The 26,409-nt window shown below is 39.1% G+C and overlaps 1 long non-coding RNA gene across 1 annotated transcript; it reads left to right on the forward strand.

The window, feature by feature from the left end:
• The first annotated feature begins 18,058 nt into the window (after positions 1 to 18,058).
• On the forward strand, positions 18,059 to 21,989 carry LOC146545596 (uncharacterized). Its single transcript, XR_014880156.1, has 2 exons — positions 18,059 to 18,269; positions 20,556 to 21,989. It is a non-coding gene; the product is annotated as an uncharacterized LOC146545596 (long non-coding RNA).
• Positions 21,990 to 26,409: the final 4,420 nt, after the last annotated feature.

Raw genomic sequence — 26,409 nt, forward strand, 5'->3', positions numbered from 1 at the left:
CCAAAACATGGTATCAACCCAGACACAGTGAAGAAAATTAACTGAAACCAGGACTGTGCCTTAAGAAATTAAACTGTGTTTATTGGATGAAACAGAATGATTTGAAAAAACAAACCACCAAACACACAAAGGCATTTTTTGTTAAGCTACACTTATGTTCAGTCCACATTCAGAGCTAAGAGCTCATTGTCAGGACTTGGCAATCAGTTGTCACTGGAATTCCCAGAGTAACATTCCTAATTTTAAGTAGTTATAGGAAGAAATCTCGAAACCCTAGCTTGCAGTTAAAAACTTGGTAAACTTTCAGAGCAATAAAACTATTATTCATCTCCAGGTAGTTGAAGGAGTTTGTGCAAAGTTGTGGAAACAGTTCAGCCATTGATTTTTAGGAGAAAGCAAGGTGTCACATAGTAGCATTAGTATGTGTCTCTCTCTAAAGAGAAATTTTCATTTGTATTTCCCTCCATCACTTGGCAGAACTAGCAGGGTTGACAAAATGGGGAGAAGCTGCTACAGCCAGAAGTTGCCAGTTTCTAATTCCAGGGAATTGGTATCTTTTGTTATCTGAAAGCAGCGCGTAGTTAAATCACGTAATTACATGACTCTTCCTTTGCCTGTTAATAACCTATACAACATGTTTCTGCTAATGAGTGCTTTCAGAGGCATGAAAGCTTAGTTTTCAGATCATCAGATGAAGTCATCATAAGCTTTCCCAAGAGACCTCTAAGATTCCTGGGAGTGGTTTCCCAACTCTCTAGTAATAACACTGCACAACTTCCGCTGGTAGTGATGCAATGGATAAATTTAATGAATATACATGAGAGATGCCTTAATGTCCCAAAATCTAAATATATGCTACAAATGCCTGTAAGTTTTCTGTTGGTTAACTTTTGGGCCAGGAACCATGCAAAAGGTGCCCCTGTTCTGAGCAAAAGTGTGCCAAGCTCTCTAGCATCTTCTCATGAAACGGCAGCAATGGGAACATTTTTTTAGAGATGCTTCATTTCCTAAACTTGTCTTTTGAAAATAAAAGCAACTAAGGGTGTTGGAATTCTATTTCTCTAGCATGATGATTAATATCTAGACGTGTTCTGGTGAAATGTAAAATCCAAACTGCAGTAAGAGAATCACTTACAACCTTATAAGGTTGTTTCCTTATATTTCTAGCCCATTTTCTGGATTTCTGTATTATGATAACTATTCACACAATGCTTTTGCTTATACATAATTACTCAGTAGGAGCAACTACTGGAAGGCCAGTCCCAGACCCTCAGAGCTCTGGCTTTGAGATAAGTAGTTCAGGAAATCTCTCAAAGGACCCTTTGCTTTATCAAGTGTGTATGTATAACCCTGTAGTGTTTTTGTCTTCATATAGCAACCACTACCTGGTTGTGCAATGTCCAAGTTATGCAACATGTTGATACAAGTCTGGGTAGTGGCTGTGTGCACAGCCAGCAGACTTGTGGTTTTGTTTTTTCTTCACATATAAACTTTCGGCAAGATCATCAAATTATGCTCAGATACAACTTGTCTTGACCCCCCCAAAAGTCTAGCAAACATAGTTTTTAATTTCCGAAAACCATCAGACATCAGTGATTTCTACCAGATATCTCTTGTTCTCTTTCTGATCAAGGCTGTGGTCAACATGCAATGGCTCTCTACTAGCTATTTGAAGAGGCTTAATGTGAAAGGGAATCCTTGTTCAGAACATATGAGCTTTCATGCCTGATTGCACGCTTATATGTCTTATCACTAAAGTCAGCATGATTTAAGGCTATAAGACAAGGCATTGTATGTCAAAGGACTGGTTTCCTAGCCAAGTTGGTATAATAAATAAAATTAACTGCTACAGCAATTTTCTCCATTGTTCTCAGACCTCTCAGCCAGGGGAAATGTGTTGCTCTAGAGTAATCTCTGTTGGATAGCAATACTTCCTTTTTAAGTGTGGGTGTATATACATATACATTTTATGTCAACCAAATGACTGCTGGATTTTTTCTGGTAATGAGAGTTAAGCCTTCTCTCTCAGCTAATAATTAATCGTTTTCCCACAGCTTTTGAAAATTTGGAAACTGTGATAGTCGTATGACTGTTCTGAATCATGCTGACTCTGCTAAGATGACAAAATAATAACGCTAGCCTGCTTATCTATGACTGAGCTACTCATTAAAGGCTATTAACAAAGATGATGGGGTCAGCATAAGGAGTATCTAAATAATGGCGGTTTTCTTCTCCTCCCTTCCCTACTTTCCTTGGAGAATTGAAGTTTGAGAGTAGAAGGTAAGTGTCAGTGCAAGGACAAAGGTATGAGTGTGTGGCAGTTGTTTTTGTTTTGTGGTGTGTATGTATTTATGTGTGCATATGTAGATGTATGCATCTGGAGTTTTTTGTTTGTTTATACCCAATACTCTGTATGGCTGTGTATTTTAGGCATGCCCTTAGGTGGGAATAAGGTGATCATCTTGGATCAGTAGAAGTTTCTATGTAAGGTAAAGGCTGTATTGAATACTCCCAGGGGAAAGGCAAATGAGTAGGAGGTTCAATACCGCTCTTTAATTATTGCTTCAAGAAGGTGATACTATTTTGGTATTTTCTGTGACCTAAGGTTTCTAGTATGTGACAACCTTACAGCTTTGATGCATTGAGAAACTCATGATTCACAGGTGCACAATGGCAACTGATACTTATAACTAGGTTAGAACAAATACTGCCAAAGGGTTAGGTCTGTATTAGTGCAGCTCCTTCTTGAAATCCCACATTCACAAACCCCTGTTGCTTAACTGTGGTATTTAGGTCAGGTCTGCAGCTTAGTAAAGAAGTGTCAGGTTAACTAATTCCTCTCCTCGTTGTCTAAGTGGTGAGGTGGTGAATCATCTGCCCAGCTGCAATCCTTACCTATGCAGAGAGGTATAAAGAAAAGTGCTTTGTAATGAGTCCTTCAAAACTGCGTGTGCTGCCTCTGTACCTGCCCTCTTCTCTCTCCTCGGAGCCCTAGTTACAATTTTGAGCTGAACATGTGATGTCTTTTATAATCCTGCCTTTGAAACATTCTCAAGCACAAGGAGAAAAACAGAAGCTGCAAAATCTTCCAAAATGTCTGGATGGTGGGACTCTGCTATTTCTGCACAGTCTGTACTGTTCTCTCTCTACAGGCTCTACCAACACGCTACTTTGAGAGCCTTCCTTCTTCCCTTTTCCTCTTACTCCAATGATTAAATGCTGAGGACTGAAAAAAAGACAGTCTCTTTCAAAATGCAGAGATCAAATTTACATAGCTTTAACACGTCATGAGCAAGTATATTCTCTTTTCCAAAGGATATGACTTGCAAAGTCAGATAACCTGTAGATAAGGGTCATGTCCCTGATGCAAAGCACACCTTAATGAAGCTTTCAGGTGCCTAGCACACTAAAAGCAAGAAATTCTGTAACACATAATAAACATTTCCTCACCACATCTCTGACACCCCCAGCAGAGTGCTTGAGGATAGATTATAAGTTATGGGTTTTTTTTAATAAGCTTTCTGTTATTAATGTTCATTATTAATTCAAGCTCTACGTACTGGCAGCGGATTTCAATACTATCAATAATCATCTAAAGACTTCTCTTTAATTTTACCTCTTAATCTCATTTAAGAAAATTCAGCAGTCATTAGATATATTAGTTGCTACACTACTACAGCTTTTTAAATCTGAATTCGGATGCAAATTTTTAATATATATGTTTAATATATACATTTTGTAGAAATCCAAGGAGGAATGAATTTTAGAGTTTTTTGTTTGTTTTGTTTTGTTCTTTAGCAGAATTGTCTAGGTGTTACCTAATGCAGAAAAGATATACAGGCTTCTTTAACCATCCTAAATCAGCTGAGTAAGAGGAAATCACATCAGAGAAATCAGAGGAAGTCATGTAACATTGTAGATATGCATATTTTTTCAGTGCAGTGGGAAGAGACAACAACAGAGACAGTCAAACCAGGTCAGTACTTTTCACTGCTGGTCAGCTTTTTCTAACACATAGTTTCATCACCAAGAACAGGTGTTGGATTGAAGAGACCATGAACTTTCATGCTGAAACATTCTAAGAGTAAGAATCAATTCATATTTCATAGAACCACCTGTGCTGTAAGAGACCACCTTCAAGATGATCTAAGGTCCAGCCATGAGCCTGATCTCTGATCACATTCATTAGATTATGTTCTTCCCCATACTTCTCAGTGTAATGGCCACGTTGTGTGAAAGTGTTGTCTAACTAAATGATCCACAGAAACACCATAAACAGTATACTCTTCTCTGGAGGAAAAAAAAAGGAAAAGAAAGGAAAGGAAAGGAAAGGAAAGGAAAGGAAAGGAAAGGAAAGGAAAGGAAAGGAAAGGAAAGGAAAGGAAAGGAAAGGAAAGGAAAGGAAAGGAAAGGAAAGGAAAGGAAAGGAAAGGAAAGGAAAGGAAAGGAAAGGAAAGGAAAGGAAAGGAAAGGAAAGGAAAGGAAAGGAAAGGAAAGGAAAGGAAAGGAAAGGAAAGGAAAGGCTTGCAGAAGGAATAAATCCTTGCTCTGTTTTCCTTACAAAGAGATATGAATTTTGCTAAGTAAGTGTATTTTCTGGATAAATCGACAAGTTGTAGGCAGAATGAGGATGAATAATCGAAGAGTCCTGTCATTTTGAAAAAAAGTCTTTCTGTACTCAGTAGTTCTTACTGACTCCTGAAAACTCTTGAAGTGAACGAGAAACTTTAAAAATCCACACTAATCTTCTATAAATTAGTAGTATGTCTGAACTGTACCACATCAGCAATATTAATGACCCACAATTTGAATGTTGTAAGTTGATGACAGCTTGCGGCTCTAACGATGATTATTTTAACAGCATCTAAAGGGTGGTTGTTGTCTTAAGTTGGAATTTGTGGCACGTAAGACGGCTCATGTACATGTAAATCTACCTCAGTGGTACAACAAACCTGGAGAAAATTCACATCATGGACTGTCACATTGTCCAGTGCTATTTCTGTTGTCTCTTGCATTAGTTGTTAAACCTATCTCATGTATCTCTCATAATATTGTTTCAGTAGTGAAATTTAATTTTTGCTGTATGCTTAAAAAACAATCATCTTTGCTTTCAAAAACACAAAATCTTTGATGTGTCAGCATTTCATTTTCATAAGGCTAGGAGGTAGCAATTCCTCCTTTCTGAATGTCAACTTCTAAATCTCTGGGGATCCATTGAGATTTCTCCTTTTCTCCTTACCCTTTCCTTATCAAAAAATATTTCTTAGACCTGGTAAAATCCTGGCCTCATCGAAAAAATCTTTCTGAAGGCTCCAGGCTCTGGACATCCAGAAGTCATTCAGAATTTGCTTTTGATTTCATCTCAAAGTTCAGTGCTGGAGCCAGGAAGATTTCTTAGACGGAGATCTGGAAATATTCTATCCCTTCACCTAGGATTTTATCAGTTGTTAGCATAATTTTTGAGCAGATACAGCTAGGCTGAACTTCACAAATTGAAGGCAGAGAATAATAAATAATACAGATGGCAATAAATTCAGGCGTGTATTTTGCAGTTAACTATTGTTTATTTCTGACTCTCTGTTCTCACTCCTTTTATTTACGCAGACAACAGACATGATACTTCAATTTTCTTTGAAATTGTTTGTACTAAAGCTGGCCAATAATTTGCCCATTGTGAACAATGCAATAACACATCTTGTTGAAGTAATTGCTAACAGTATTTTAGACTGTAAATCTTCATGTCAAATTGCAGATTTTGAGGGATGAATGAACAAATACTGGAATGCATGTGCTCTGAATATCAAAAGTTTAAGAAAGCCAGCCTTCAGTGATGAGCTCTGAGAAATCATTAAGGTTACATATTGCAGGGCAGGGTAACATCATTCTTTTTTTCAAGGTGTAGTGGAAATTATATTTCCTTTTAGGTTTTAGATCTTTTCACATCATAATAAAGGGATAAAGATATGCTCAGAAGTTCATACTTCTAGCTTCTAGGATGTTTGAGAGACACAAAGAACAGCTTAACTCAAAAGCTGAATTGTCCTTACTGATACTTGACTAAATGTTTCCAAAAGAAATTATTCAATTGTTTTGAGTGAGCCCATCAAAACATAAGAAGACTTGCAGCTATCACCCTCCTACTCAAAAACTGTCCAACCTTCCTGTGACAGGTGCTATTATATGGAAAAGTGATATTAGAACTAAATTAGTTAAGCTGTTTCTCTTACAAGTTTGAAACAATGCAGGGCAGGAGGAGTAGGCTGCCAGTGAGACAGATACAGCTGCTCTGAGGTTGTAGAGTTCCCTCCCTGGGCTGATTTTGGCTATTTGTGAGAACACACTGTAGGAACTGCTTGCTTTCTTTGGCATGCTCTTTTGTATAACCCTGTGGTCTTTTGAGGATAGCAATGTTAGAAAAAAATAATAATTCATTTATCTTAAGAAGCTTCTACAAGATAACCTGTCCTGATACAGTGCTTCAAAGATATGTGCTAAACAACATTTTTATCTTATCACTTCCTGAGGGGAAAAAAATAAGAAAAAAAGTGTATAAGTTCCTCAGCTGTTTCTCATGCATCTAAACAGGCCTTATCTTTTTCCCCTGCCAGTTTACAAGTCTTATCCTTATTGCCTTATTGCAGGTGATGTGCACTGATTTACATCATCCTTGTGCTGGAATCCCTTATCAATCTGTTCTGAATCTGAGCAAATCTTATCTTGTAAACCGTACTGAGCTTCTGTTTGCACCATACTGCAATTACAAAAAAATAAAAACAAAAAACAAAAAAAAAAAAACCCAAACAAACAAACAAACAAACAAAAAAACATTTACAAATCTGTATTTGTCACAGGAAGAAAAAAAAGGCAGGCTTGACTCTACTCCTCTTGTCTTGAAACTGCATGGAGTGTTTCAATGATTATCTTTTCTGACAGTGTTTATCAATAGTGTAGATAAAGGTGATTTGTTCTCACACAGAATGAAGACAAAAGCACAAATTCCAGAAGAGTCATTGCTGAGCTATGACATCAGACGGAGGTGTGGAGGGGCTGGCTGGACTGGGCCTTTGTTAGCCCACACCTAATTGCACTCCATGCCATGGAACACCCTCCTTATAATGCAGGACTCAGTAGTGCTTTGTAGACTCCAGGCTGTGCAGGCCTCGGGTGCCTCCATGTCCCAGCCTGCAAAGAAGTGGACATCAGTGGCTACATGTAGTGCTGAAATGACAGCAAAGTTGTTCTTTTCCCAGCGTGAAGTGACAGAGTCATTCCCAGCAGTGCAGCTGGTGGGTGGATGCAGTTGGCCAACCGAAGAGTTAGCACAGTGGAAGGGATAATTTCTGTTCCTTTGGCTGGAGCTTGGCAGTGTGTGTGACAGTGAGGAGTTATTTGTGGTGAATGGGTTAATTCCTGAGCAGCTGTCTCACCTTTAGAGGTATCAGTTCCTGCTTTTTGCTGGCGGTCTCTCTGAAAGAAGTCAGTGTGAAGGACACAAAGCAGAATGCATCAAGTTACTGCAACTCTGCTACTACGTCAACAGTTAGTGTTTGTGGTCCTGGTGCTGTTTGTGAGACTTCACAGGTTGGAATGTTAGATAGGGCAGAGAAAATAAATTCCCTAATAAAAATTAGTGACTTGGACTTCATCTGAGAAGCTGCCTCCTCATCAGATATAAAATGTGCTCCCTTATAATACCTGCGTGGTGAAGATATTACTTCTGATGGAACCCACCTTGGAGTCTCTCAAAGCACTCTAATAGAGTTGAGTACTGGTTCAGGTGAATAAATACCTTGTGACTTGTTTTACTTCACACATTAGTTCATCTATTTGCTACAGGTATTTTTTGCAATTATTAGGAAATGAAGGATCTTGACAGCCGTATGTCAACAGATGACTGTATGGAGAAACAACTGGTGCGAGCTAGGCACTTTGATGTCCTTACTGGTACTTTTCTGCTTAGCAATATTCAAGAGGCTTCCATATTAGAGATGGAGGATGGGCTCAGTGTGTTTGTGTGTAGGAAAATGTTAATTTCCCTCACAGCATTTTATTTACCTAGTCCTTTTTCTCTTCTATTTCACAATATCATTATAAAACATGCTTTTGTGTGTGTGTGTGCGTTACGAACTGTGCATACTGCTGATCATTTAAGCCAAAAATTTCATAGCCCCCTTCATTTGCCAAGTTAGTCAATGCCTAGAAGCAGTTCAAGTATATGGAACCTACTACACAGATAGTTACTTCATGATTATGGTATGAGACCCTGGAAAGCCAGCTGCAAAGTTAAGAAGAGAGTTTGTAATCAGCTCTTCTTTACAAAGGGCAGGCAAATGTAGTCTTTCTTTCCAAAATATATGCAATTATTATTATTATTATTATTATTATTTTATTTTTTATTTTTTATTTATTTATTTATTTATTTTGCAGAGATTTATATAAAGGAAGAGAGGAAAGGGGCTTGCTACCTGGATGATGTCTAACTAATAAAGCCTATTCTTCTCTGATCTTGCTGGATTTTGTAACATTGCCACAAGACTAATAGTTACTATTCTCTCAATAATAAGCTTAATCAGAGATTAGCCTTGAGACTTCGTATCATCATGTACCATACAGAAATCTTGAAGGTGTTTTAATGACATATTTTGTGTATTTATTATAGAACTTTTTTGAACCTATACCGAGCATCCATCCACATCCTCATTTCTGCTACCAAATTCATGCTTATGTCTCATTACTCCGTATAAAACGCAATGCTACATTTCGTTTGATGTCTGAAACTGTACTGTCCCACCACGGCCAAATGCCACCTAGTGATTAAAGCAGGGATTGCACATAATCACAATTTAGTAGAACATGCAAGAAACTCCTGCTCAAGCAATTCTTAAAGAGATCAAATTTATCATTGTGATTTGAGAATTCTATTATAAAAGTCTTATCTATGCTAACTGTAAGTTAATCTTTAATTCTCTAATTGGAGCACTATGCAGCTGCAAAGAATCAGTTAATTGTGATGAGATGCATTTTTCCAAAGACAACATTTCTCATTCAGTGTTCTCAACTGTTTATATAAACAATATACACAGTGAGAATTTTTCAGGCTATCCAGCTGGCTAGCATGCTATGTCTGTTTTACCCCTTCCACAGGTCACATTTTGCCACTCCTAAACAGCCACACAAAATACTTTCACAAGACATTTCTGTTGCTGTACGTCTTAGTTATTTTTTGTGTTTTAAAAATACTTGCTTTTTCCTTATGTTGTGCAACCTGTTTGCAGAACGAATGCAGAACCTGTTCTACAGAGATGAATTTCTTTGGTTTCTCTGGTATGATTTCATACCGACAACTCTCCTTTCATAGGCTATCACACCATTAAGCTCTGCATGTTCATAGCTGGTTATCTACTGCCTGATGGTACTCAGAAGCTAGGAGTATCTCCCACAGGGCTTAGCCCATGGTTGTGGCATCTGCCTTCAGAGGGAGCAATATGGGAGCCTACCAGGCCTGCAAGGTGCTGAACCACCTTTGAGAGCAGTGCCCATCAGCATGCTATGTTGATGAGGCAGATAATGTAACTTTTACTCCCATATGTAGCTTCCTATGACGCTTTACTGGTCATGACTTAATGCTTGCCTTGACCTAGCTTGAAATACAAATTTAATATGCTCAACGTGACTGATGGAACACTAGCAAATCCAGTGCCTCTCCAGGCATAAAATATCATCCTTAACCTTGACTTTGCATGAGATTTGTTTATGTGAACTGCACCTAGTTAAACTTGCATCTTTGCTTGCTTGGTCGCTCTCAATGCATCACAGTTCCTGGTATAATTTCCTGTCTCTCTGCACTCATTTTTCTTGTGCTGACCCACAGAAATTTGTTGAGAAAGGGAATTTTTCATCCACCTTTGTATGAAATTGAGCTCTGAATGGTAAAGATCGTAAACAAAAATAATAGCTTCTGAAAATAACCCAATACTCAGAATGCAACAGATGGTCTCCAGACACAAAAGAAAAGAGTGCCTGACCTGAAAGTCACAAACTCCTCAATTAAAGAAAGCATGGTTTTCAAGAGTGAAAAACATGATTGTTCAAGAAATTTATTATGTTTACACAATTATATGGTAAAACAAAAAAACAGACTATTGTGACTAAATTTTTTTATGCAATATTCTCTGGTGTCAGTGGAGTTCCAGGAGAAAATGTTTTGGCCTTTCATTTTAATGATGTGAATGCACTGGCGCAGAAACAGAAAATTTGTTAAAGCTGACCAGTATAGCGCATGTGTAATTACCTGTTCTTTGCCAACTTTTTTTGTTTTGTTTTGTTTTGTTTTGCGAGGACATCTGTGCACAAGACTGAAAGGCCATTTTGATAAAAACTGCTGGAATGCAGGTATACCCTTAAACAATTCAGTAAAAAGCTTAAGAAGGAAAAACAACCCTTTTGAAAGGACTCAATCATCATTTATAAGGGAGCTGATCTTACCCAGTAGACTTGTAAGCTGATAATTAGCCAGAAACAGGAAGGTCCATCATTCGGTAATTTGATGAATAAAGGCTGCCAACCAAAATCTCCTGGCACAGCACATCAACCTGCAGAGCTTACTACAGATGGTATGACAATGCCTGACCATCTGATTAAGTCAGGAGATGCTGATGAAAAAGCATTATGAGCTTCAGATAATATTTTCTAATTCTTCAAAAGCTTCAGAAATGAATAGTAGAATCTCCATATCCTCCACCATGAATTTCAGGAGAGGGAGAAAATCTCAGTCCCAGGCCAGTGTTAGAAGCAAAACACAGCATAAAACAACAAAATTACGTATGTATTATTTAACGCCATTACTGGAGAGGATGAAGCGGTGAGGAAAAAAGCTACTATAAGAGGATGAAGTGGAATCCCAGAGCATTTATAATATCCATCTTCCCTGTGGCATGAACTGGCACGCATACAGCTAGCTGTTATTTCTTGCAATTTGTACAATTCAAAGCTGTTTTTCACCCCTTCTTAAAAGGCCTACCCAGCGGTCTTTACTCAAAGGAAAACTGTAAATGATAGCTACTGCATGTTAGATCTCCATTCACCCAATAATACACAGCTAAGCTGTGTGATGAAAATCGCAGTTCCCCAAGTCCACAGTGCTGTGGGCATTGCAGATGCTACAGCTTTGTGGAGTTGCAGGGCACCACATGTGTACATAAACACCGACTGGGTAGAAATACACCGTGATAAAGAAGCGCGTCTTTTCTCTCTCCAAAGCCACACCAAACCACGCTCTGGGCTTCATTCAGCCATTCACCTCAGGGTGAACACTGGTCTCAACTCAAGATGTATTGCTGTGGGCTTACTCCAGGCAAGACAGTAAAATGACCAAAATCACCCACCCTGGCTATAGGCAAAGACAGCTGGTGAGCAGCTGGCTGCATCAGTTTGGAAAAGCAAAGGTAGTTGTGTGGCTTCCAGGGCCAGCTTCTCCTTCTGGGAAGGAGGCAGCGAGGAGATTTCTCTGTTATTAAGAAACCTCACCCAGCAGAAAAATGGAGGCGTTGGCTGTTATACCAAGCCAAGACACCCCATATATGAAAAGCCCCAGCCCAATCAACTCTGCAGCACATCTTGTAACAAGAGGATGGCGACGTATCACATATACCACACCGCATATACCTTTTCCTGTCCGATCATGAGGAAGATAGAATATCCTAAGTTAGAAACAGCATACAAGGATCATCAGGTACAACTGCAGTGTTTTCCAAACCAGGAAAAATAAGTAATAGTCAGCTACCTAATCTTAGAATTAGAGACCTGAAGTCAGTACAATACTCAAATTATGGACCACTCCACAGGAGCTGATGGCTGCCAAAGGACATGAAAGATATGTCAAAAATGCTTTTTTTGCAGTTCTCAGGATGAATCTCAATGAAAAATGGAGGACTGATTACTCTTTTGGATGTTGCTGGAGTATGAAAGGTAAGAATGATGTCTGTTGTTCATGTTCCACAGAATTTCCTAAGAGGGGGCTATCAGCAAAATGTTGACCTGCTGAATACCATAATGATATGTAAATATTAATTAATCTCTTACGAGTCTTCTTTTTCTTTCATTTGGAAAGTGTCTATTAAGAAAAGACTCTTTCTTGATTATATATATATTTTTTTTAGATTTATTTCAAGGTAATTGAGACTAATGTTTCAGTGAATAGAAAAAATATTTCTTGTTTCTCTACTGCCAGCACATATGGAACACACATGACTGCTGTGGTGACACCATCTGTTCTGAATTAAATTTAATGTGTGTTTCATACACGCAGAAGAAAACGATGCACTGACTGCATTATTTGGCAGAGCTGATGAACCATCATTTTAGCTGTGCTTTAAGAGATAGCTTAATTATAAAGGTTAGGAGTAGTTTCACAGGCAGGATTAAAATGAATTAAGGATTGATCTAAAATCTAAGATTATTTTTCTTAGTATGTGCCTTTCCCAAATGACACCAATTGCATTTTCTAAGGCTTTACAAATTAAACACACTGATTAGAAATTAAAATTAATTCATATTAGTATGCCAGAGCACAAAACATCCAATGTACAAATTCTTTTTGATTCTTTTTGTCTCCCTGGCAGAAGCACATGGAACTATATCTTTTGCTTTCTACAAAGCAGCAACATTATGAAAGTGCTCCTTCTTTCACCTCCCCGACGATCCCCTTTTAGTCAGAAAACAGGAAGGCTGTGAGCTACACAAGCACTGTCACATTACCTGATCTCTTATACAAGGAATCAGTGCCCTGTTGGAGGGATTGTAAAGAATGGTGCTATTTGTCAGCACAGTGCAGAGTTTCTAGGAAGTTTAGGAGGAATTTTAGAAGGAAGTTTTTCACACAGAGGGTGGTGACACATTGGAACAGGTTGCCCAAGGAGGTTGTGGATGCCCCATCCCTGGAGGCATTCAACACCAGGCTGGATGTGGCTCTGGGCAGCCTGCTCTGGTGGTTGGCAATCCTGCACATAGCAGGGAGGTTGAAACTAGATGATTACTGTGGTCCTTTTCAATTCAGGCCATTCTATGATTCCATGATTCCAATACACATCAAACATGCAGAAGTCTTCTGGAGGCAGTATTTTCCTGTGTTGCATGTTCTTTGGAAGGAGCAATAGTCACTTGCAAGTGTAACAATAGAGTTGTTTTCCTCAATTGGTTTCCTGTTTCCTCAAACATCCTCAAATATCTGTTTTCTCTTTCAGCAGAGATGAGGTCATACAGATCTAAACACTGGCCATTTCCAGGAGCATGTCTCTGCTGCCATTTCTGAGTCATGACTATAGAAAACCCCTGTAAGAGCTTGGATGTACCACCAGCACTTGGTGTGCAGCAGATAAACCTGCAAAAGAAAAATCTGGTAGTGTCGATAGTGATGACAGCAAACCAACCTTCTTTGTCTGCCTAGGGCTGAAATCAAAGATAAATCTACAAGAAGAGACTTCTATGGTGATGTCACCTCTGCATCACCTTGGGGCCTTTCCTTGCTCTCCAGGAGCCTCAGCAATTACTCCTAGCACAAGGAATTAAAGGTTGACTCTTCTAAAAAAAGAACAGATTTTCACTGGAAGGTAATTTTCAAATGTAGAAATAATAAGGATAAAAATGAGTGTTGATCAGAAACATCACTTTGAAAATCTTATGATACTTGTTGTATCTACTCCAGGGGGAAAGAAAAAGAGGAAGGAAAACGTGACTACTGATGTATGGGTTGTTTTCAGGAGAAGTAAGGCTTAGCAGAAGCTGTTTGGCAGGAATGGTGCTATAAAACCCTACATAGTCATGAGTTGCTTCAGGAAACAAGGCAGCTGTCTATCCAGGCAGTCTTGTGGCTCCTGCTCCTTTAGCACTGATTTGAAATGCATATAATGGTTATTTATTTTTAATGTTTTCCCCTCAAGGTGTCACTGCAGGGTAGACTTTAGGCTATTTACAAACCTGAGCTGTACTCTTTCATTCCTAAAAGCATTTGGCTTTCTTTGAAATGCAACCTCAGCTACAAACACTTTGAGTAAACACCACATGGATTGGAGGTAATGCAGCATCTCCATAATGGCAGTCTAACTTAAATTACTCTTCTTTGGTTTTCCTTTTCTTCATCTTCATCTGGGAAGAGGTATGAATGGCTAAGGCATCAGGTTTAAGTCCATTCAGAAGCAGCTGTCTTACTGGTGCCAGAAAAATACATATTTGGGATACCATCTGTCATTCCCACCTCTGCAGTAAGGCTTCTACCTGCACTAGTGTCCCATTGAAAGACCTTTCTGGGAATCCTGTAGTTTTCTGTACAAGACTTGAATCCAAGAGACTGTTAGCACTTCCTGAGACTTTACTTGGCATCTTAGGTGCTGAAAAGCATACAGAAGAACAAAGGCCTACTTAAAGTGCTCGCTACATTGTTGAACAGGAATTGGGAGGCATTCTTTTTAATATTTGTTCTAAAATGGTACAATTGTAATATCTGAAATTTGCATATCCACTGGGGAGATAAAAAGGTTTTTTTTTTTTTAATCTGTTTTCTGTTGTTTATAAATAACAATTCCTGAGATCTTGACTTTTATATATCTCAGGGTATTTTGAACGTGTACCTTACTATCACACTTGGTTGCAGTTAGCCAGTAAGTTCAAGGTTCATAAGCACCACTTTTTAGGATATCAACCTTAAAAAATAACCAGTAGATGAGCTAGGGTAATTTCTCCTGCTGTAACTCAGATTCAGCAGTATCACTCATCTACGTATGTAAAAGTTGCAGAGATGAGTGAGATGATGTAAGCATACTGTATAAAAGAAGTAACACTTTGTATAGGCATGAAAGAGGATGGGTAGAACCTAATTACATTTGGGTTGGTATCTTCTTGTAATGCGTCCAGCCACTAGTGGTGAGTGTCTTCTTCCCAATGAGTGTCTTGCAAACAATGCAAAAATTGCAAGTAATTTACACTTGAAAATAATGTTCACTTCAGTCTTAGCAGGTACGAGATCACAGTGGAGCTGATGAACAAGATGAGATTGGCTCATCTTAGCCTGGAATGTTTTATGCATGTCAAGTGTAAATATAGCTTATTGGGAGCAGATAGCTCTCCCTGATAGTCCTCATCATTTCACTTCTGTCTTGTAGAAATTTTGACTCCAGATTTTCTTGACTTTTTTTTTTTTTTTTTTGCTGTCCCATCTGCTTAGCCAAGTATTTAATCAAACATCCTTAAGAAGAAAAGCAAGAAATGAGGGTCAGCAAGGAGCTTCTACATTTCCTCTTCTTCCACCTTTATTTTGTATCTTGCCCTCCATCTCTTTCTTGTGACATTTTTCTCTTGCTGACAACAACAGTGTACCAACATTTCCATTTTTGCTGCAGCAGAACATCAGAGCTACCTCTCAGAAAACAAATTGGGACAACAGTGGATATTATGAAGAGATCCTGAATTAAAGCATGCCTGGCTGAAATATATAGAGAGATGCAATTAGGGGCAATTAAGCTGAGCATCTCTACTTGTGATGCAGTTGTGCCGATGTTTTAAGTCAGCCTCTGCAATATAATTAAATTCACTAACTAGATCAAGAGGATGCTATAAGGATGATAATTCAATCACTCAGAAGTTAGAAAATACACGCATTTATGTTTCATCTGTGATCCAAAGTGTATATTGTGCAAGTCTCCTATTACTTTCTTTCAAATATATTTGAAGATCCCCTTCATAAAACAAAGTCTAGATCCACAAGCAGAGCTTGGAGGTTAGGTGTGGGGCTGAAATCCTCTTGTGACTATCCTAGCCTATAAGCATTTGTATGATTAGCGAGAAGTTGCTCAAACCAGTGAGTTCACAGCACTGCTAACATTCTGCTACCTGAAAGGAAAGCCGCCTCTCTGCTGCTGCACTCTTAAAATAACTTCATTTTTTTTTCTGTAGGGCTGGTCTATCTCGTTAAAGAAATCAGCTCCTGCCTTGTGATTTCTCTGTTAATGGACCCTCACCGGGAATTTTGCCTCTGCCTTTGTCATAGAGTTATCTAGATCAATCTGTGCCTGTGACAGGGGGCTGCAGGCCCATGGACCCCTCTGGCCCAAAAATGGGAAGGGAAAAGAGGGAAGGGTAGGGAGGTGGGAGCTGGACTCAAAAACAAAACAGTGGCAACAATCTAAGGAGGAATTATTTTAGTAAAAATGATATTGGAATGCAAGGTAACACAATTAATACAACATAATTGGAATTGAGGCTAATAAATCAAATAAAATGAGAGAGAGAGTGTCCGAAACCAAAAGCCTTACTTTGAATTGAAGGTGCATGGCTGGGGAGCACACCCACGTGAAACCATGACAGCCTTTATGCATGCTAGCACCCTCCATTGCAAGTGGACTTCACAGCTGTCATTTACCACTGGGATTTTAAGAAATTTTGTTGCTGCCTAACAAAAGGATAGAGATGAGGAGAACACACTCCATGGTGTGCAGAGCCTTGGCTTGCCCAGTGTGGAAACTTTAGAAAGGCATCCACCATGATACCAAGGCAGTGGCTATGTGTGCATGGCACTCAGAAGAAAATAATTGCAGATTACTACTGCTGAATCCACAAAGGTTATGTCTACACAGCAGCCAGAGATGTAATTGTTGCGTATGTTAGCATATCTGCTAACATACTCTCTAATTCAATCATAGTAGCAAGCTCAAGCAATTCAATAACACTACAAGCTCAAACTCAGAAGCAACAACAGTGAAATAATAACCAAGGAGCCTTCATCTCCATGAAGTTACCTGGGCAGCCAAGGTCTCAGATGACTTGGACACCTTGAAGATGTCATGTGCGTTGTTATCACCATACCTGTCAACAAAAATAAAGCTAGCTCATTTGTGTGCTACAGTCCATCACTTGAGTTTCGTTACAGATATAAATAGCAGCATGCTTTAAGAGTATAGCATATCTATTTGTCTGTCCCTGGATATATCATAGTCACAAATCAAATGTAATCCTTGATAATCAATTAGACAAATTGTGATTTAGTTTCCTCAGGCACAACTGCGTCCAATCTTAGTAAGATACAACCATGTGAAAACCATGAGGATTCTATGTTATTACTTTATCAAGATCACTAGAGATATCTAGAATGAATTTATTCTCTCTGAATTAAAACAAAAATAAGTTAAAAGTAGAAAAAATGTCCAAACCCATGAAAACTCAATATTTCTCTGGAGAGAAAATGTGCTCTATTTTTTTAAATAAAATTCATCTGACTATACTGCTCCTGGACAGCAGGGGTACAAAGTTAGGAAGGTTTTTTATTTCAGAAAATAGAGGCAGACCACTGAATTACTCAGATTCATTCAGCTCTTCAGCATTCATTAAGCTGCAAATGTTGAGGTTCAGAGAACTCAGCAGTCACCTTGTAGTCTAGGATGTATAATTGCTCTATCCAATTTTATTTGCCCTGCTTAATGCAGTATGTCAATTCATGACATATTGATTCAACTTATGGAAGTAATTTTTTTTTCCAGCTCATTTAAATTATAGTTTAGACTGAACATGCTTGAAGATATCTATAAATTATGTCAGCTTTCAGTGAGACTACGTTCAAAAATACAATTCAAATAAAAAGTGCTAACCAATTTTTTTTAATTATTGATTTAAGCCTACCGTTTCTGGAAAATGTAATTACTAAAGTTGAATTTGGCCAGATCCACAGACAATTATATGGATTCAAGTATTAATAGAAGGAACTCTCTCTCCGAGATCAATGGTGGAAATGTATTCTTCCGTAGTGGCTGCAAAGTAGAAGTCCAGTAGTGATTCAGAGTATTTGTCCTTCTAACCATCTCCCAAAGGACAGAAAGCATCACTTACTTTCTGGACCCTTTCCAACATGGTATCTCATTGAAACATTGACTGGAGTGATGCTCTTTAAGTGAAGAAGGATCAATTTGGATTTTAAGCTGAAATGAGTGTCTGCATAAGCACTTGCTTATAAATACATTTTATACCTTCCCAACTTCACTCTTCTCATCTTTTCTTGTTCAGGCCAACATGAAATAAAGCAGTAAAGGAGAGGTCTTCTAAGGAGACTTTCACGGAACAGTCACTCCTGGAAGCTTCTCCACCAGCCTCAAACCTGTGAAGCAGAGGATAAAGTCCCAGACACAGGCACCAGAAAGTGAGGATAACAGTTTAAACTGTGATTATTTGAATCATTATTGCTTGTTGCCCTAGAAGGAGGTGACTTCTGAGAACACCTGAGAATTCAGGTATTTTACAGAATTTTTCCTATTGAGTTTCCTACCAGATGACTTTGCCACAAAAAAAAAAAGTTGTAATCTGAAAGTTTCTATTGCATCATTTTTGTGCTACTAAAACACAAATGCATTTGTCTTTAATGAAAACTGTAATACTCCTGAAGGTTAAATTTATTACTTCTATAAGATTTCATCACTGATCAAATAAAAATCTTTTACTGATACATTCTTGAAGGATAGCATTAAGTTTGTAGGACGATTTGAAAAATTATGTGCAGGATTCTGAAATGGTTTCAGGATAACCTCAAACTCATGTTTTTGAAACATGAAACATGAAAATGAGAGGCTCTGAAAGGCTTTCTTTCACAAATAATTTTGGTATGTTGGAAGCACCCCCTCCAATAGAAGCTGTTAGTTTTTCATTGGTTTGCATTGCTGAGCTATTAGTGGGTTCAGAAGTGGCTCAGGACAGGTGAGGAACCCAACTGTTCTCTTTGTGCTTGGCTTGCCCAGCCTTCACCAGAATCAGCAGTGAGCAGATCAGGAGTCTTTAGACAAGGATTTGAAGGTCAACAAGGAGAATTAGAATGGAAGCAAATGTCAGGGCATGGGGATTATTTGCTGATAAAAGAGGATCTGTATTGATTCAGGACTGTTCAACAACAGCAGCACTCCTTGCAAAACCAAGATGCTGAGATCTGTGCGTTTTCAAGGCTTCATATCTGAGATTTTTTCCTTTGAAAACCATAATACTGGGAAATAGATTTTTGTGAAGAGCTGAGATAAAGTTGATGTGATTTCTGTGGGGATTTCCTTGCAATGAAAGGAAACCCATGGTACTGTGCTGCTTGGTCCCAGGTCAGGGAAGAGGGCCCAGCTGGTCAGGAACTCGGGTTATATCCTGCTGTGCCCTCAGCCAAGAAGAAACAGCTTGCAGCCCATGTGGCACTCTGGGGCAAGCAGTACACACAGCATTAACATCCATCAGGACCCAATGACCTGTCAGTGCGGGTTTGGCAGAACTGCCTGAACCACCCCAGCATCTGCTGGGAGCGTGCAGGGACAGCTTGCCCCTACACTTTCTCTTTTTCTGTTGTTTCCTTCTTAAGGTGAATTCTGAAGTCCCTTAAAAATTTCCCACTGCAGAGACACAAGGTGCAACCCACTGTGTACTCAGCGGCTTCACACCCTTGGGAAAATGCCAGGAACTGCTATCTCTGAGAAAAGGGATTTGGCGTTACAAGTCAATGACTGGGAAAAATTCCAAGTGAGAGAGTTGGTTTGACTATAATATGTAAGGCAGAGATTTACAAAAGCACTTAATAATTTGAGTGCCTCACTTCTTGTGAGAAATCTTTGAGGCCTTATGTTCAGAGAATAAGTGCTTGGTGTTTCCTGAAAATTATGTCTCCGTTAACATACTTCAAGCGGTGCATGAGGAAGGGGAGCTATTGAAAATCACAAGGCCAAGATGTTCTTCTCCAACTTAAAATGGTCAGACAAAACATGTTGTCATGCTGAGACTCGGCTCTTCAAGGATTTTGAACATTTTTTCTCTTTCTCTAAAGAGTGATTAAATAACGATGTATCTGAAATCTTACACTGCACTTCAGTTGTGTCATGAAAGATGGAATTCCTATTTGATATTAATGGAGCAGGTGAAACGTGAAATGATATTTCTTCAATCTTTAATGAAATTTCTGGTTTTAGCATTTAGCTCGTCTGTTCAGTGACACAGAAGAGCTAATAATATCACTGTTTTTGAAGGATTTATTCACTACAGGCAGCCTGATTTTCTGAATCCGTAGGAGGCTGCTTAGGTGCTCCAATGATGCATGAAAATAATAATAAAAAAAATCCTATGTCCTTGAAGCCCAGTGAGTAGAGTTAGAAAGGTATAATTAAGAAAGAAAAAAATCTCCCAATAAGCCACCACCTTGGAACAGCAATGCAGTAGTTCAGGAAATAACAGTTCTCCAGGAATTAACAGGAGTATTGGCTTCTCGAGGATCTCTATAACTCGGATAAACACCTGTACATTCAACAATAAAATGGTGAATGGTTCTTCCTCTAGCATACTGTTTCTTTGCCGAACTACATCACTGATTTGAAATTGAACAATTGTTTTTGTGAAACACCACAAAATGAGAAAGGTTATTAACAAAGCTGCAAAATATGGGAGGAAGAACTAAACTTTTCTCATGAGGGGTAGGATGTATAAAGTAAAAAATACTGTGCACCATCGAAAGATTTCTTTCAGTTTGTTTGTTGACACCTGCCTCTTTATTGCATCTCCAGGTTCTGGTTGTTCGTCCTTTAAGAAAAGCCTCTTGGCTGAAGAGCAAGATGATGAAGTAGAAGCAAGAGGATATTCTCTGGTCATGTGGGAGGCTCTCATGGCTACACAACCTGAATCCTCACCATGAACAGCTTTGAGGAGAAAGGGAGCAACTGGGGCAGAGAAAAATGGACACAACCTCCCATGAGTCCACCAAATGCCTCCACAGACTCTTTAAAAACTCTGTATTCACTGATATACACCCAGTGTCCCTTATCCAGCATAGCATCTTCGGTATGAAGTAGGCTGTATGACCTCTTGAAGTTATCCCCACTTTGATTTTCCATGATCGTAACCCAAACTTTTCCTTTTTTTTTTTTTTCGATTTAGGTTTCTTTGCGAGGGAAGAGGAGACTGACCTTCTTAAAACAGAGAAACATAGCAGAGTTATCCAACACATGAAATTATACTTCCAAAAATCAGAGATGTTCTCCAGTACTCATTAATGTTAGCCAGAAATAGAAATAATATAAACCTTGGCCATTCTCCCAGCTGAGTGTCCTAATAATAGAAATGCCCCTCTGACTGAGTAGCTGATACTGGGATTCTGCCAAGTGATTTCCATTAAAAAGAGCCATTGGTGACAGACGTCCAGTACAATATCATTGGTGGAGTTCTGCTTGTCTTTCTTAGTGCACTGCTGGCATGAGCAAGAGGAGGTCTATTTCCCATGTCCTGTTTTCAGTTCTCTTTCTGTAATTAGCACTTTCCTGATGTCTCTGCTCTTCATGAGGTCTCTCCAAAGCCTTCTTGTCCTTACTTTCCAGTTATACTATGTCTGTGCACAAACACTGCAAACAAATTCACCCTCTCACCCTTGCAGCAGCTTGTAGGAAGCCTTCCAAACCTATGTGACTGAGCTGGGGAGCAGGGCTGTGTGCAACGCAATGCTGGTAGATAAGTTTTTTCCATATTTATTATTTTACAAAGGTCTCTTCTTCCATCTAGCCTAGAGGAAGAATTGCTAGTGAAATTGAGGGCAGCTAGTAAACCTATCAGGTTGTAGTGGCTAGAGATGAAAGATATGCACAAACAGGTCACAAAAGTCACTGTTAGAAAACACCACTGTAAAAACAAAGGATCCAAAAACCTCTAAAAAGTGATTTGCACAAGCTATGATAACAGTATTTAAACAGCTATAATGTATGTCATCTTGAACTACTCCAAGGATCAAAGCTGTTCACAGCTTAATCGATATTCTTGGACCTGCGCGTTTCTGCAAGGCAAGACTCCTTGTTCTTTAGAGGAAACCTGGAAAGTTGGGTGGCTTCTCCAGGCATTGGTGCCGTAGGGAACCTCCTTGGCCATGTCTGGGGTTTTTGGAACCTGTCTGTGTCATTGTGGCTCCTTTGCCAGCAAAAGGTGCAGGGAAAGGCTGAAGAGCTCATCATTCATTTTTTCCCTTCTGTTTTACAAATATCAGCTCAGATTTTAATTTGCAGAAGTGATGTACCTCAATAGTACTCCCAATCACATTTTATGCCAGGCTTTTCTGATGTGACCCAAAAACCTTATCAGAGAGCACTGGGCAGAATGCCTGCTTAGCAAAACTCACCACAGATACATCTGAGTGCTGCCATTTGCAGGATACCAGATCCATGCCTCGGCTATTTCAGATGACATATGTGTTTAATCCGTGGCAGTATATTAGCAGATCAGACTTAGATTAATCAGGCTGAAGGTAACTTTTGGATCTTTTCCACAATTAGGTCAGAGATAAATATGGTAGATTGTTATGTGCCACAACACAAGCAAGCACTGGGCAGCAGGTGAAATTTTCAGGGACATCAGCCAACGAGATACTGTGATGAGATTAAGGGGAGCAAAGTCAATAGTGTCTGTGTGTATCTGAATGTGTGTGCACAAATGTGATTTGAGCTTTTGAATATAAAGAAACCATTAATTAACACTGAAATTTTCTCTACTGTTATAGCACTGAATATGTAAATGTCCTTTATGCTAAAATATCCTTTTCTATTTCCTTAGTGTTGTAAAATAGGTCCTGCCCACTGATACTGATAGAGAAAGCTGGAGCTAGAATAGCAACACAGCTGTTCAAAGGGAAGTCCTCAGTTTTGAGTCTCAGTAATGCTTGAAATACAGTCAGCAAACAAAAGGGAATTAGTACCTTTAAAATGCAGTTAGCATGTCCAATATAAAATGTGACAGTGAATATCTGTGGGACAATTTTCTGCAAATTAAAAATTGAGCTAAGGGTAATAAATCAAAGGAAATATTTAAAAGCTCTCTAGCCTCTACCAGTGCCCCTTGGAAAAGGCTTTTAAAGTACTATTCTACACACAGATTCTGATGAGAGAAAAGTTTGATTAAAATATCAAAATGTATTTAGGAAATTTTTCATTTTTGTGCTCACTTACTGCACTTGCAACACCAGGAGGGCAAGTGGTGAAACCTCCATTACAGTAATTCAAAGACAAAAAGTCACTGGTCTCCAAAGTGAAAAGCAAATGTGCTGTAACAGTGGAAAGCTGAGATTGAGCTGAGATCTTGCCCACAATGAAGCTTTCTAAAGGATTCTTCACCTTAAAACTGCAATGGTTAGGATTACATCAGTTCAAAGGTCAGTACAGTACAGAAGTTTTTACTTGAGTTGCAGTAAGAAAAGAAAGCAAAACAAAACAAGAAAGAAACATGTATATATACGTACACTATTTTTTTTTGCTTTGCTTCTTTCATGGGTTAGTGGAAAATTCTGATATTCGTCCAAGCAGGGAACATACATTCAGGGTCCTGTAGCATTGCATGTGATATGAAAGGGGAATTCAACTTTCCTGTGGCAGGCAGCTCTTCCAGATAGAAGCTTTTTTAAGCTAATGCCTTGGTAATAACTCTTCTCAACCATCCTCTGAAGAGCATCATTGGCAAGTATGTTAGGGCCCACACTTTTCTCAGAAGATGAATCCCACTAGCTTATTATGGGAAAAAATATACTCACTCTTCTTTTTCAAAGGTTAACTAGCTCATCACAGATATTTATCAATTCTGTTCTTGTTGGCCTCCCCCAGAAGCAGCAATCCATGCCTATCCTTCATACTTCAAGCAATGGTCTAGAGTACACCTTTCTCCACATAGTAGCAGTCTTCTTACAGACTCTCAAGCCTCTTCATACCATTTCTGCCTGAGTGCAGAGAGAGGAGGTAGTAGTGTCTCCACTGTGAAATAAATGTCTAGTGCTCTCATCTTCTCAGTGGAAAGTGCTTGTGAAAGACTCTCTCTGGCTCTACATGCAACATTCTTATTTGGAGCTTGTGTCCTATAAGGCATTTTGCAGTGGAATCCTCAATTTTATTAGCAGGACTGTACCCAGGAAAAGAGTGAAAATATTCTGTAAATATGTATTTTAGAATCAACTCTTCTTTGATGAGCTGTCCTCCTTCCCATTAGGATTATCTGGAGGGAGATCTGATCCTGACCTCACCTCTGCTTTGTTTTTGGCTATTTCTTGGCCATTTCTCATCCCTGAGAGTGGCCTTTCTTCCATTCCCCCTGACAGGTTTTGCTCAGGGATGCTGTACTGAGTTGATATATGCACTGACTGGCTCTTTCCCTGACCTGCTCATTGACAGCGCACTGGAGCTACCCATTGAACATCTGGGGGTGGGATAGGCTGAGTGTGCTGACAAAGTTATCTCTGAGCTGTCACCCACAGCACGCTTAGATTCAGAATATGCTTCAAGCCTCAGAGGCCTTCTGAATGGCATGTCCTAGGTTTGGTCCTCAGGAGCACCATGAAAATCACCCATGTATGTGTGACCCTTCTCCCACACCAAACATTGGTGGTGCATTTTCCCTTCTCTGCTCTCACTGCCCCACTCTGGAGCCACGGTGTTCTGTGTAATGACCATTAAAGTTGTTTTTCAAGGGCATATCCAGATTGCTCTGGATTGCTTCCTCTCAGGGGCCATGTAAGGCAGACAAAGGGCACTTGAAGCTCAAAGAAGGGAATTTCCCAGGACCAAAAGTGCAAAGATGGCATTGATTCTGCCACGGTGTTGTCAAGATTAGCATTCTGAGTTGCCTGGGGGAAAATGAATCTGTTTTCCCTGGACCCATTTTAATTCATTTGCCAAAGAAAAGGCAAATCAGAAATTTGTGGAACTTTCACCTTTGTGTCAATGCACTGTCACTAAGAGCTACTAAGGAACATATTCCCCCACGGGGCCCTCAGATGTCGCATGGCTTTTCACAGACAGTGGAAAGAAGAGCAATGGCTCCAGCTGCCACCATCCTAGAACTCTGCTAAAAGTCAGATTCAGATCTTTTAGTTAGTTGAAAAAGCTGTGGTTTTGAATCAGTTATGTAGCTGTTCAGATGATGAGAGAGGATTTTATATCAGTTGTATCAGTAAAAACATAGTGTTTAGCACAAGTAAAACGCTGTCAGGATCCCCAGAATTCACTTCTTTTTCATTAATACTGCCTCAAAGGCTTTCTCCATAGCAAGAATATTAATTGAGCACTTTTGTTTCAGTGGGAACTCATGGAACTGAATGTATGCTTTTCACGAAGTCAGTTTTCTTAATTATTACCTGAGATGCTTGTTTTGACTCAAATTTCTATTCTTCCTTAGAGGATACTGAAAAGACTCTGAATATTTTCCCTCCCAGATTATTTCTGCTGCTTAGCATTGGAAACTTATCCTTCATTAGGGACTGATCTGGAAGCTGGTGAAGTCAACAAAGCACTTTTTTTTTTTTTTTCCTTCAGATTTCAGCGAGCACTGCATTGGAATTAGAAGCAAATTGGCTATATAAGTTTGTCTGAAACTGGTGAAACTGCTCCTGTTCTGCAGCTTAGCCCTAAGTGTGATGACATTTCACATTTTCCATGCAAAAATAGGAGAAGTATCTTCAAATTGCATAAATATCTTCCTTTTCTCTTCCTGTCAAGCCAGAGAAGATTAATTTTTAAAGTAAAATCTGTAGGGGGCATTTATGGAGAAAGCGTGACTGCTCAGATTACTCTTCTAAGCAGGAGTTCCTTCAGGCAGCCTGGTTTTGACTTTCCAGTTCTCAAAAAAAGTTTAAGACATGAACATCTATGTCAAAAAACATTAGAATAAATTACCTTGAAGGTCTGGAAGAAGCTGTTATTTTTTAAGATTTTGGATTATAGATAATGAAAATGAATAGATTCATTAAAATATTTCCGTGCTATTTTTTGTAATGGTGATCTTATCCTATCACTTTTGCTTCTTTGTACCTCGCTGTTTTCTAATTTTAAAGAATAAGGATTAGAAAGCTCTACATATTCTCTTTATGCCCACACATTAAATTTATTTCTCTCTGTATTTAGAAAGATATTTCTAAACATAGAAATGTCAATATTGTGCTGAGTCAGATCTTTTGAATATATTCATGAATGGTAGAGTCATGGAATCATTTTAGTTGGAAGGATTCCTTTAAGGTCACATAGCACAACTCCCTGCAATGAACAGGCATACCTACGGCTACATCTGGGTGATCAGAGCCCAACCAGCCTGACCTTGAGTGCCTCTAGGGATGGGGCATCCATCACCTCTCTGGGCAACTTTTGCCAGTGCTTCACCAATCTTGTAAAAAAACTTCTTCCTTATATCCAAACTTAATCTCTCCTCTTTTAGTTTGAAACCATTTCCCCTTGTCCTACCACCACAGACCCTGCTAAAGAGTCTGTCCCCTTCTTTCTTATAGCCTCCCTTTAGATACTGAAAGGAAATGTGACTTCAGGTGATGCAGAACCCTGATGCTGAGATTAGGATACCACTTCAGCACAGTGAGAGTCCTTTGCAGGAAACGCCAATGTCTGCAATCTC

The sequence above is a fragment of the Meleagris gallopavo genome, chromosome 1 (assembly GCF_905368555.1).
Source record: "Meleagris gallopavo chromosome 1, MGAL_WU_HG_1.1, whole genome shotgun sequence".
Taxonomy (NCBI): Eukaryota; Metazoa; Chordata; class Aves; order Galliformes; family Phasianidae; genus Meleagris; species Meleagris gallopavo.